We start from the raw sequence: 13,868 nt of genomic DNA, 5'->3' as shown, positions 1-13,868 counted from the left end.
ATACGCACATACTCATCCACCAGATCGCCTGGAATTCCATATGCAAGCATGCGGATGGCCGCGGTGCATTTCTGGTAGGAGGAGAATCCAAGCTTGCCAAGGGCATCCGTCTTGCACTCGAAGTATGGGTCATGAGCAACCACTCCCTCTCGGATACGATTGAACACATGCCTGGCCATACGAAAACGACGACGAAATTTATCCGGCCTGAAGAGCGGGGTGTTGGCAAAGTAATCTGCATAGAGCAGGGCGTGGTCTCTCTCCCTATTGCGGTTCAGGTTGGGAGCACGGCCAGGGACTGACCCCCTGTACCGAGGAAGCTGCCGTTGAATATGGTCGTGAACGACCAGTGCAGCCACCACAAGATCGTCATCATCCGACGACGAATCGTCTGATGAACAAAGGAAGTGATGGTAGAAAAACTCGTCTCCATTGTCCATACCTTTGTTGGCAAAAGGTCGAACACCTTGCGCTCGTGGTGGCGAAGAGGCCGCGATGATCACCTCGACGCAGCAGGGTGGTTGCCGGCCATCTACAGCCCGCTCTGGAGCTCTCGTGGGAATCTGCCTCGGCCGCCGTGGTACGTCGCCGGCAGTCGTGTCCCCTCTGCCACCGGCAAGGACGGCGAGGGCCAAACCTCCTCCGATCGACGACCAAAACTACGGCGGAAGCGCGGGCGTGGTGGCGGCCATGTCGAGACGTGGTTTGGTACAGACGGCGGCGGGGCCGGACATAATAGGGTCGCGCGGTGGAGTTGGCCTAATGCGGACAACTTCGCGTCTGAATATATTAGGAGTGAAATCAAACTAAAGTCTGAATCAAATGTGTTATGAATTTTTTTATTTTGGGGAACAACCATTCTAGTCAATGACAGATGTGCCATACATGCACGGAAAATATGAAAGTTGCCATTTTTGACAAATGTGAGCTTACGCACAGCCGCCACGGTCTCCAAATTCACATGGAGCTCACTTCATACCACCTATATCAAGGTTTTGGGTAAAAAAATAGGTTACCGAGCTATAACCGCAAATCCCAGCACCCCACAACATAGTATAAAAAACCGAACCGTTGATCGAACCGGCATGGCTATCAGTACAGGTTCTTACCGGTCGGAACGCTAGTTCACCGGATCGATTGTTGGTTTCTTAAGCAGTAAAATAATAATTTTTAATCAATAAACACACCAATCAATATATAAAAAATGTGTAATCGAAAGTGATCATCGAGCATCCTGGTCCTCCTGCTCGGCCGCTCTTGGACTGGACTATGGAACGGAGAGAGGTAACCGGAGGGAGGCTTGGTCGATTTGACTAGAGCGAAGGGAGATCGGAGTTGGAAGGTCCAATCCGACCAGGCCGCGGCGTCCCCACTCTCCAGCTGTCAACAGAGATGGCGTAGGACGGTAGGTTGCGAGAGTGGCACCGCGGGCTGGTGGCCTGGTGCTACCATGCAGAGCGGCAAGGGAGAGGCAGCGTCGCCGCACGACGACGCCTGACAAAGCTGGCGCCAGAGGGGACGGTTGCACCCGATATTGTTTGTTTGTGGACGAAATTGAGATAAATGCTCCCAGTTTGGCCGAAACCATACCAAAAGTGGGGTTTTCTTCCTTTTCCAATTCTACCCCCAGCTTGTTCATACAAAAACAAGTCAATCGAGGGGCTTTTCAGGAAATGACATCGAACAGTCCGGTTTTCTGTGAACCACCCAGTTTACTGGGCTTTAGAAAAATCGATCGGCTCGGTTGGTTTGTTCCGGTTCGATTGCTCGAACAGTTCGTCGCGCTTAGAAAACCATCGGGATCGCTGGTTCCGGTTTATTTCGGTCCGTTTTTTAGAACTACTCCCCACGAGAAATCGCCTTACTGAGCAAAAAATCCCAAAATTTTAAACTTAAATAAATCTGATTGATTTTTTGATGAATTTTACCCGGATTCAAATTTCATTCAAAAATTTCATCGGATAACCGCCTAACCTGAAAACTCGAGAGAATGTTTTGATCAAAGACCGAAACCTTGTCCCAATATATGACGACTCTGCTGAAGATTCGCTAACAGTTATGTCAGGATGATGGAGTCCCCAAGCATCCTCCATTCTCAAACACTCCTACTCTAATACGTGCACCTCATTGTCTCGCTGCTGCTAGTTCTCCACGTGCGCGGACAAACTAATTGATGGAGCACGTCTCAAACACACACACGCGCGACCAGATGCTTCATAAGAAATTAAACAACTCAATTATTATAACCCAGATGGTAATACTAGTAATTAACTCGAATGTAGTAAATGTTTAGGGGAAATGCAGCTTTATTTAGTACTGTCTTCTCTCATAGCTGCTGATTTATTCATTGAAGGTAATTGCAAAAAGGCCGATTAGCTAGGCCTTACGCAGCGCCGGCCGGATGGGGCCATTGGCGGCGGCCCTCCGCCGACGGCGGTACTCCTCGCGGAGGAGCGACAAGGGATTCGGCACCATCACCTCGTCCGCGAACCGCACCTTCTTCTTCCTCTGCCGCCCTTGCTCTGCTCGCATCGCATCAATTGTGTTGCAACGGTCAAGGAGGAAGGGCAGTCAGTATCTTACAACTTATATAGAAAATTAGTAAGTTGATTTCTTTCTGGTACGAATGCTGCAAGGCAGCGATGGATGAACACGTATAGCTCACCGGTGATGTCGGTCTTGGGGTCGGTGCCGAGGCGGCGGTGGAGGTGGAATGAGGCCAGGATGATGCCGGTGGACACCACGGCGACCGCCGCCACCAGCCCAAGGCCGCCGCCTATGTTGCTCCGGTCCCCCATGGATGATGGATGCAAGCTGCTAGGTAGCTCGTGCTCGGTGCTGCCTGCCTCTGTTTTACCCGGGGTCTGGGTGGATGTGGAACGAACTGTAAGGAGAGACAGCAGAGGCAGCTCTGTTTGACATGTCGAATGGAAAAGGAGGGAGGAGAAGACGACGCGCGACGGCGGCGGGTGAGGCACGAGACAGGCGCGCGCGGACGTGCCGTCTCCTACTATCACATGAAAAGCACAGCTTTTGCGGCGACGCGGCTTGGAGAAAAAGCCCAACGCCTTCGGAAAGGTGATATGTTCTTTGGTGTTCTGCTCCCGCTTTTTTCTTTTTTTTGAAGATATGCTCTGATCCTGGTTTATTGGCTTGCACGGCTGATATATTGGCCGTGCCGTGACATTTCACTCCATCTTACATTAATTCAAACGAATTTTACCAGCGGTTTATTGTCGGGAATGTCCGAGAATTTTTCATAGAAAGTTCAAATTTTATATATTTTTCTTTTACTATTCATGTAACGCAGTCGTGCAATTTTTATTCAATAGCCTTGGGCTGACGTAGTGGCTTCCGACTCCTAGCCGGTGAAAGTTTTTGTTCCCTTTCATCTCAAGCTAGTTCATTTCCCGCCGCTGCAAGTAGTTCATCTGGTTTTGTCATCGTCGACGTTTCATTCCAAGCTTGCAATGGCCTCCTCCGTCATCGGTATATCATTCCCCGAACAAGTGACACTGTCATATCTCAGGGTCACATGCCTCACTGCTTGTGTGGCATTGTCAAGATCCCCGAGGCTGGAGCATCTACTCCCCATGGTGTTGTGTGGAGAGGATTCTACCCAAGGGTGTCTCACTTTCTGGCAAAGTGGAACACCTCCGCCCTAGCTTTTTTGCGCCATCACTCCCACCATCACCCCAAACCCCATCCCTCCCACCACCCCCAATCAAAGAAGACCATTGACCTTTGGAGGTAATGTCGGATAAAAATGAAGGTTATCCTAACTAAGGTTTGAAAAAGTAATGGAGTTTCAAAGATTACGATGAATTCAGATGGTTCACTAACTGACCGGTGCCTTAGTATCTGTTCTCCTTAAGGGCATCTACAAAGGTGTACGTCAACTAGATCTTAGTGTTGCCGCATAGGATAATTGCTAATGTTTTTAATCTCTATTAGTGTTAACTATACATTCCAAGTGACTGGTCCTTAGACAATGTCTGCTCCTGTTTTTTTATGTGAGATATGTTCTAATCCTAATTTACTTTGTTGGGCGACTAATAGAATAGTCGTGTCGTGAGATGTCACTCCATCTTACATCATTCCGACGATTTTTACAAGAGCATTGTAGTTTCAAATCTCCGAGAAATTTTCTATGACGTTTAAAATCTATGGAGTTTTATTTCTTGTGATGCAAGTGAACAACTTATTTCTATGAGGTTTTCTCCGAAGAGGAGGTGCGAGCTGCGATGTTTCAAATGGAACATAATAAAGCTCCGGGCCCTGATGGCTTCCCCGCAAAGTTCTATCAGAACTTCTAGGATACCATCAAGAAGGACCCGATGGAATTATCCGAGTTTCTTCATGCCGACCAACTTTACCTATCCAGGCTAAACTTTGGCGAGATTGTTTTCTTGCCAAAGATTAAGGAGGCTAACCGGATCCAGCAATACAGAACGATCCGCCACCTTAATGTTAGCTTCAAAATCTTTATCAAAGTTGGAGACTAATAGACTCAACACGGTTGCTGATCATGTTGTACATCCATCCCAAACGGCTTTCATGACAGGAAGAAATATACTCGATCGAGTAGCTATCCTTCATGAGACCGTTCACAAGATGTACCAGAAGAACATGAGTGGAGTAGTTTTAAAAAATGACTTTGAAAAGGCATATGACAAAATCAACCCTCAAAATGAAAGACATCTCTGATAAATGGCATGAGTGGATTCAAAATTTCGTTATTGGAGGTAGTATGGCTATCAAAGTCAATGTGATGTAGGCCATTACTTCCAAACTGAAAAGGGATTACGTCAGGGTGACACCATGTCTCCACTGTTATTTAACATTGTCACTGACATGTTGGTTACTTTTATAGAACGCGCTAAACAGGACAATCAAATTGCAGGAGTAGTGCCACATCTTGCTGATGGGGGACTTTCTATCTTGCAATATGCATACGATACGATTCTTTTTATGGAACATGAACTTAGATTAGATAAGGCTCAAAATCTGAAACTCTTGCTTTCAACTTTTGAACAAAGGTCAGGTCTGAAAATTAACTTCTAGAAAAGTGAATTGTTTTGTTATGGAGAGGCCAAGGACGCGGCTGCACAATACACTGAATTGTTCAGTTCAGTGCAAGGCCAATTCCCAATCAAATATATGGGAATTCTGGTTCATTATCGGTATATAATTAATGCGGAGTGGAAACATGCTGAAGAGTGATTGAGGAAATAGATGAGTAGTAGGAAAGGCAAGTTGCTCTGCATTGGAGGACGACTAGTTTTGATCATTTTTTTTCTCACAAACATGGTTCCCTACGTGCTCTCACTTTTCCAACTTCCCAAAGGGCAAAGACTGGATTACTTTAGATCTATATTCTTTTGACAAAGAGATGGTGAAAAGAAAAGGTATAGTCTAACCAAATGGAGTGTGGTTTGTCGACCAAAAGACCGGGGAGGTTTGGGTATTTAGGACCTCCAGGTGAAAAATGATGCCTTACTTAGTAAATGGCTATTCAAGCTACTTATGGAGGATGGTGTTTGGCAAACTCTACTGCGCAACAAGTATCTAGACCAAAAAATAATATCCTGGGCATATTGGAATCCTGGTGACTCGCATTTTTGGCCTGGTATGATGATGGTAAAAAAACATCCATTTTGCTTTGAATCATTCGCAAAAAGGACAGCTCTGAGATACGTTTCTGGGAGGACAAGTGGCTAGGAAACAACACTCTTCAGGAACAATATCTGGCCTTGTACTGCATAGTACGTGATAAGAATGATACTCTTGCACACGTTCTCAACTCTTCCCCGTCGGATGTATCATTTAGGAGGGATTTGATTGGCCTCCCGCCTTGTATCATGGCAACATCTACTATCCCGGTTGGATTTGATTAACTTGACACAAGGATGGGATGCGTTTCATTGGAATCTAACTACATCGCGGTATTTCATAGCTGACTCTATGTATCATGCACTCTCGCACTCGAAGATTCCAGTTGACAATAATAAAAAAATATGGAAATCGAAGATGTCGCTAACAGTTAAGATTAGTATGTGGTATCTTCAGAGAGGAGTTTTGCTAATAAAGACAATCTTGCTAGATGCAACTTGCAAGGAAGAAAGAAGTGTAGATTTTTTACTCATGACGAGTGCTACCTCTTGAGCACTACGTTGGTTTTCTCCGAAGAGGAAGGGATGATGCAGCAAAGTAGCGTAAGTATTCCCTCAGTTTTTGAGAACCAAGGTATCAATCCAATAGGAGGCTATGCGCGAGTCCCTCGCACCTGCACAAAACAAATAAATTCTCGCAACCAACGCAAATAGGGGTTGTCAATCCCTATAGGGCCACTTATGAGAGTGAGATCTGATATATATGATAAGATAATATTTTTGGTATTTTTATGATAAAAGATGCAAAGTAAAATAAAGGCATAGTAAATAGCAAAGGAAATAAATAAGTAGTAGGAGATCAATATGATAAAGATAGACCCAGGGGCCATAGGTTTCACTAGTGGCTTCTCTCGAGAGCATAAGTATTCTACGGTGGGTGAACAAATTACTATTGAGCAATTGACAGAATTGAGCATAGTTATGAGAACATCTAGGTATGATCATGTATATAGGCATCACGTCTGAGACAAGTAGACCGACTCCTGCCTGCATCTACTACTATTACTCCACTCATCGACCGCTATCCAGCATGCATTTAGAGTATTAAGTTAAAAACAGAGTAACACCTTAAGCAAGATGACATGATGTAGAGGGATAGACTCATGCAATATGAAGAAAACCCCATCTTGTTATCCTCGATGGCAACAATACAATACGTGCCTTGCTGCCCTTACTGTCACCGGGAAAGGACACCGCAAGATTGAACCCAAAGCTAAGCACTTCTCCCATTGCAAGAAAGATCAATCTAGTAGGCCAAACCAAAGTGATAATTCGAAGAGACTTGCAAAGATAACCAATCATACATAAAAGAATTCAGAGAAGATTCAAATATTATTCATAGATAGACTTGACCATAAACCCACAATTCATCGGTCTCAACAAACACACCGCAAAAAGAAGATTACATCGAATAGATCTCCACAAGAGAGGGGGAGAATATTGTATTGAGATCCAAAAAGAGAGAAGAAGCCATCTAGCTACTAACTATGGACCCGTAGGTCTGAGGTAAACTACTCACACTTCATCGGAGAGGCTATGGTGTTGATGTAGAAGCCCTCCGTGATCGATGCCCCCTCCGGCGGAGCTCCGGAACAGGCCCCAAGATGGGATCTCATGGATATAGAAAGTTACGACGGTGGAATTAGGGTTGTGTCTCCTGTTCTGATCGTTTGGGGGTACGTGGATATATATAGGAGGAAGGAGTACGTCGGTGGAGCAACAGGGGGCCCACGAGGGTGGAGGGCGCGCCTGGTGGGGGTGGGCGCGCCCCCTACCTCGTGGCCTCCTGTTTTCTTTCTTGACGTAGGGTCCAAGTCTCTCTGGTCTTATTCGTTGAGAAAATCACGTTCCCGAAGGTTTCATTCCGTTTGGACTCCGTTTGATATTCCTTTTCTTCGAAACCCTAAAATAGGCAAAAAACAGCAATTCTGGGCTGGGCCTCCGGTTAATAGGTTAGTCCCAAAAATAATATAAAAGTGGATAATAAAACCCAATAATGTCCAAAACAGTAGATAATATAGCATGGAGCAATCAAAAATTATAGATACGTTGGAGACGTATCAAGCATCCCCAAGCTTAATTCCTGCTCGTCCTCGAGTAGGTAAATGATAAAAACAGAATTTTTGATGTGGAGTGCTACTTGGCATAATTTTAATGTAATTCTTCTTAATTGTGGTATGAATATTCAGATCCGAAAGATTCAAGACAAAAGTTCATATTGACATAAAAAATAATAATACTTCAAGCATACTAACAAAGCAATTATGTCTTCTCAAAATAACATGGCTAAAGAAAGTTATCCCTACAAAATCATATAGTCTGGCTATGCTCTATCTTCACCACACAAAATATTTAAATCATGCACAACCCCAATGACAAGCCAAGCAATTGTTTCATACTTTTGACATTCTCAAAACTTTTTCAATCTTCACGCAATACATGAGCGTGAGCCATGGATATAGCACTATAGGTGGAATAGAGTGGTGGTTGTGGAGAAGACAAAAAGGGAGAAGATAGTCTCACATCAACTAGGCGTATCAACGGGCTATGGAGATGCCCATTAATAGATATCAATGTGAGTGAGTAGGGATTGCCATGCAACAGATGCACTAGAGCTATAAGTATATGAAAGCTCAAAAAGAAACTAAGTGGGTGTGCATCCAACTTGCTTGCTCATGAAGACCTAGGGCAATTTTGAGGAAGCCCATCATTGCAATATACAAGCCAAGTTCTATAATGAAAGATTCCCACTAGTATATGAAAGTGATAACATGAGAGACTCTCTACTATGAAGATCATGGTGCTACTTTGAAGCACAAGTGTGGTAAAAGGATAGTAACATTGTCCCTTCTCTCTTTTTCTCTCATATTTTTTTATTTGGGCCTTTTCTCTTTTTTATGGCCTCTTTTCTTTCTCTCCCTTTTTTTATTTGGGCTTCTTTGGCCTCTTTTATTTATTTTTCGTCCGGAGTCTCATCCCGACTTGTGGGGGAATCATAGTCGCCATCATCCTTTCCTCACTGGGACAATGCTCTAATAATGATGATCATCACACTTTTATTTTTCTTATAACTCAACATTTACAACTCGATACTTAGAACAAAATATGACTCTATATGAATGCCTCGGTGGTGTACTGGGATATGCAATGACTCATGAGTGACATGTATGAAAGAATTATGAATGGTGGCTTTGCCACAAATATGATGTCGACTACATGATCATGCTAAGCAATATGACAATGATGGAGTGTGTCATAATAAACGGAACGGTGGAAAGTTGCATGGCAATATATCTCGGAATGGCTATGGAAATGCCATAATAGGTAGGTATGGTGGCTGTTTTGAGGAAGGTATATGGTGGGTGTATGATACCGGCGAAAGGTGCGCGGTATTAGAGAGGCTAGCAAAGGTGAAAGGGTGAGAGTGCGTATAATCCATGGACTCAACCTTAGTCATAAAGAACTCATATACTTATTGCAAAAATCTACAAGTTATCAAAGCAAAGTATTACACGCATGCTCCTAGGGGGATAGATTGGTAGGAAAAGACCATCGCTCGTCCCCGACCACCACTCATAAGGAAGACAATCAATAAATAAATCATGCTCCGACTTCATCACATAATGGTTCACCATACGTGCATGCTACAGGAATCGCAAACTTTAACACAAGTATTTCTCAAATTCACAACTACTCAACTAGCATGTAATATCACCATCTCCATATCTCAAAACAATTATCAAGTATCAAACTTATCATAGTATTCAGAGCATCTCCAACAGGCGCCGGTCGTGCCGCGTGCAAAAAACAGATATGCCGCGCGCGCATCGTCTGGTTTGGCGCGGCGCGCAGCACTGGCTCCAGCAGCCGCGCTAAAATGCAGCGCGCGCACGCTGCTCCAGCAGCGCGCCAAAATGCAGCGTGCGCGACTCGCACAAACAACATATGCATTCGAAAACAGAAGCAAAAAGATCAAAACAAACAAAAATAAATAGTTCAATTTCGTTTATTACAACTCAAACAAACAGTTTTTATCGTTCAATACAACAAATAGTGCAATTAAACACAACAAATAGTTCAACAATACAATAACGAACGCACAAATCATGATGCTCTTTGTCGTCCATTCCATGCCCACCACTCAATGAGATCCTTCTGAAGATCATTATGCGTTGCGGGACGTCGAATGGCATGATAGGAGGCAACAAAACGGGCCACCCTTTCAGCCCTCCGTCGCACTCGCACGGGATGTCCCAAGAGCTCATACTGAGAGTAGTCTACATTGGCCACGCTCATTCTCGATGATCATGTTGTGCATGATCACACAAGTGTGCATTATGTACCAAAGCATCTTCTGATCCCAAAATCTAGCCGGTCCTCTCACAATAGCAAATTGGGCTTGCAAAATCCCAAAAGCTCTCTCCACATCTTTTCTAGCCGCCGCCTGAGCATTGTGGAAATCAAGATTTTTTTCTTACCTTCTGGCTTTTTCAACGGCTTGACAAAGGTTTGCCACTTTGGATAGACGCCATCCGCTAGATAATAGCCATAGTTGTATGTACGGCCATTTGCTACAAACTGCACCGGTGGCAACTCCCCATTTGCAATCTTACTCATCAGTGGTGACCGGTTGACAACATTGATGTCATTCAAAGATCCAAGCATTCCAAAGAATGCATGCCAAATCCAAGTCTCTTGATCGGCCATCGCTTCAAGGATTATAGTGGAACCCTTTTTTGGCCGTGGAATTGCCCATGCCATGCCTTTGGACAATTCTTCCAAGTCCAATGCATGCAATCTATTGAGACAAGCATGCCAGGAAAACCGCGAGCTTTGTTCATCGCTAAAAGCCTTGCGACGTCTTCAGCGTTGGGAGATCTCAAATACTCCTCGCCAAACACTTGCACAGTTCCGACTGCGAAGCGCTTGACACACATGATGGCTTAGCTCTCACCCATAGCCAAGTGATCATCAACTAGATCAGCCAGTATACCGCATGCCAACATACGCAAAGCGGCTGTCACCTTCTAAAAGGTGCTATGCCCGAGCTCTCCGGTGGCATTCCTCCTTTGCTGAAAAAGTGGACATGGCTCGCTAGTTTCTCTGCAATGCGCGTGAACAACTCGGTGCTCATCCTAAATCGGCGATGAAAATACGACTCGGGGTATGTGTTGGAAATATGCCCTAGAGGCAATAATAAAAGTATTATTATATTTCAATGTTCATGATAATTGTCTTGTATTCATGCTATAACTGTATTATCCGGAAATCGTAATACACGTGTGAATACTTAGACTACACTATGTCCCTGGTAAGCCTCTAGTTGACCAGCTCGTTGTGATCAACAGATAGTCATGGTTTCCTGACTATGGACATTGGATGTCGTTGATAACGGGATCACATCATTAGGAGAATGATGTGATGGACAAGACCCAATCCTAAGCATAGCATAAAAGATCGTGTAGTTCGTTTTGCTAGAGCTTTGCAAGTGTCAAGTATCTCTTCCTTCGACCATGAGATCGTGTAACTCCCGGATACCGTAAGAGTGCCTTGGGTGTACCAAACGTCACAACGTAACTGGGTGACTATAAAGGTGCATTACAGGTATCTCCGAAAGTAGCTGTTGGGTTGACACGGATCGAGACTGGGATTATGTCACTCCGTATGACGGAGAGGTATCTCTGGGCCCACTCGGTAATGCATCATCATATTGAGCTCAGTGTGACCAAGGTGTTGGACACGGGATCATGCATTACGGTACGAGTAAAGTGACTTGCCGGTAACGAGACTGAACAAGGTATTGGGATACCGACGATCGAGTCTCGGGCAAGTAACGTACCGATTGACAAAGGGAATTGCATACAGGGTTTGATCGAATCCTCGACATAGTGGTTCATCCGATGACAACATCGAGGAGCATGTGGGAGCCATCATGGGTATCCAGATCCCGCTGATGGTTATTGACTGAGAGAGTCTCGGTCATGTCTGCATGTCTCCCGAACCCGTAGGGTCTACACACTTAAGGTTCAGTTACGCTAGGGTTATAGGGATATGTATATGCAGTAACCCGAATGTTGTTCGGAGTCCCGGATGAGATCCCGGACGTCACGAGGAGTTCCGGAATGGTCCGGAGGTAAAGATTTATATATGGGAAGTCCTGTTTCGGGCATCGGGACAAGTTTCGGGGTTATCGGTATTGTACCGGGACCACCGGAAGGGTCCCGGGGGTCCACCGGGTGGGTCCACCTGTCCCGGGGGGCCACATGGGCTGTAAGGGGGTGCGCCTTGGCCTAATGGGCCAAGGGCACCAGCCCCACATAGGCCCATGCGCCTAGGGTTCAAGGGGGCAAGAGTCCTAGGAGGGTAAGGCACCTCCTAGGTGCCTTGGGGGGAGGGAAAACCCCCCTTGGCCGCCGCACCCCCTAGGAGATTGGATCTCCTAGGGCCGGCCACCCCCCCTTGGCACCCCTATATATAGTGGGGGAGAGGAGGGACTTCATACCTGAACGCCCTGGCCTTTGGTTGCCTCCTTCTCCCTCCCCAACACCTCCTCCACCTCCATAGTGCTTAGCGAAGCTCTGCCGGAGTACTGCAGCTCCATCAACACCACGCCGTCGTGCTGCTGCTGGTGCCATCTCCCTCAACCTCTCCTCCCTTCCTTGCTGGATCAAGAAGGAGGAGACGTGGCTGTTCCGTACGTGTGTTGAACGCGGAGGTGCCGTCCGTTCGGCGCTGGTCATCGGTGATTTGGATCACGTCGAGTACGACTACATCATCACCTTGCAAGCTTCCGCACGCGATCTACAAGTGGTATGTAGATGCAAACTCTCTCCCTAGACTCGTTGCTTAGATGAACTCATAGATGGATCTTGGTGAAACCGTAGGAAAAATTTTAATTTTCTGCAACGTTCCCCAACAGTGGCATCATGAGCTAGGTCTATGCGTAGTTCTCTTTGCACGAGTAGAACACAACTTTGTTGTGGGCGTGGATTTTGTCATCTTACTTGCCTCTACTAGTCTTTTCTTGCTCAACGGTATTGTGGGATGAAGCGGCCCGGACCAACCTTACACGTACTCTTACGTGAGACCGGTTCCACCGACTGACATGCACAAGTTGCATAAGGTGGCTGGCGGGTGTCTGTCTCTCCCACCTTAGTTGGAGCGGAATCGATGAACAGGGCCCTTATGAAGGGTAAATAGAAGTTGACAAAATCACGTTGTGGTGATTCGTAGGTAAGAAAACGTTCTTGCTAGAACCCAATTGCAGCCACGTAAAAGATGCAACAACAATTAGAGGACGTCTAACTTGTTTTTGCAGCGATTGATCATGTGATGTGATATGGCCAGAAGTTGTGATGAATGATGAATTGTGATGTATGAGATCATGTTCTTTGTAATAGGATTCACGACTTGCATGTCGATGAGTATGACAACCGGCAGGAGCCATAGGAGTTGTCATTATTTTTTGTATGACCTGCGTGTCATTGAATAACGTCATGTAAACTACTTTACTTTATTGCTAAACGTTAGTCATAGAAGTAGAAGTAGTCGTTGGCGTGACAACTTCATGAAGACACGATGATGGAGATCATGATGATGGAGATCATGGTGTCAAGCCGGTGACAAGATGATCATGGAGCCCCGAAGATGAAGATCAATGGAGCTATATGATATTGGCCATATCATGTCACAACTATATAATTGCATGTGATGTTTATTATGTATTATGCATCTTGTTTACTTAGGACGACGGTAGTAAATAAGATGATCCCTTATAAAATTTCAAGAAGTGTTCTCCCCTAACTGTGCACCGTTGCTACAGTTCGTCGTTTCTAAGCACCACGTGATGATCGGGTGTGATGGATTCTTACGTTCACATACAACGGGTGTAAGACAGTTTTACACAGCGAAAACACTTAGGGTTAACTTGACGAGCCTAGCATGTGCAGACATGGCCTCGGAACACGGAGACCGAAAGGTCGAACACGAGTCGTATGGAAGATACGATCAACATGAAAATGTTCACCGACGATGACTAGTCCGTCTCACGTGATGATCGGACACGGCTAGTCGACTCGGATCGTGTAACACTTAGATGACTAAAGGGATGTCTAATCTAAGTGGGAGTTCATAATTTGATTAGAACTTTATTATCATGAACTTAGTCTAAAACCTTTGCAAATATGTCTTGTAGAT

This window comes from Triticum aestivum, chromosome 5A (assembly GCF_018294505.1).
Source record: "Triticum aestivum cultivar Chinese Spring chromosome 5A, IWGSC CS RefSeq v2.1, whole genome shotgun sequence".
NCBI classification, from domain to species: Eukaryota; Viridiplantae; Streptophyta; class Magnoliopsida; order Poales; family Poaceae; genus Triticum; species Triticum aestivum.
The sequence above is the reverse complement of the archived record's forward strand: the minus strand, read 5'-3'. Positions refer to the sequence as shown.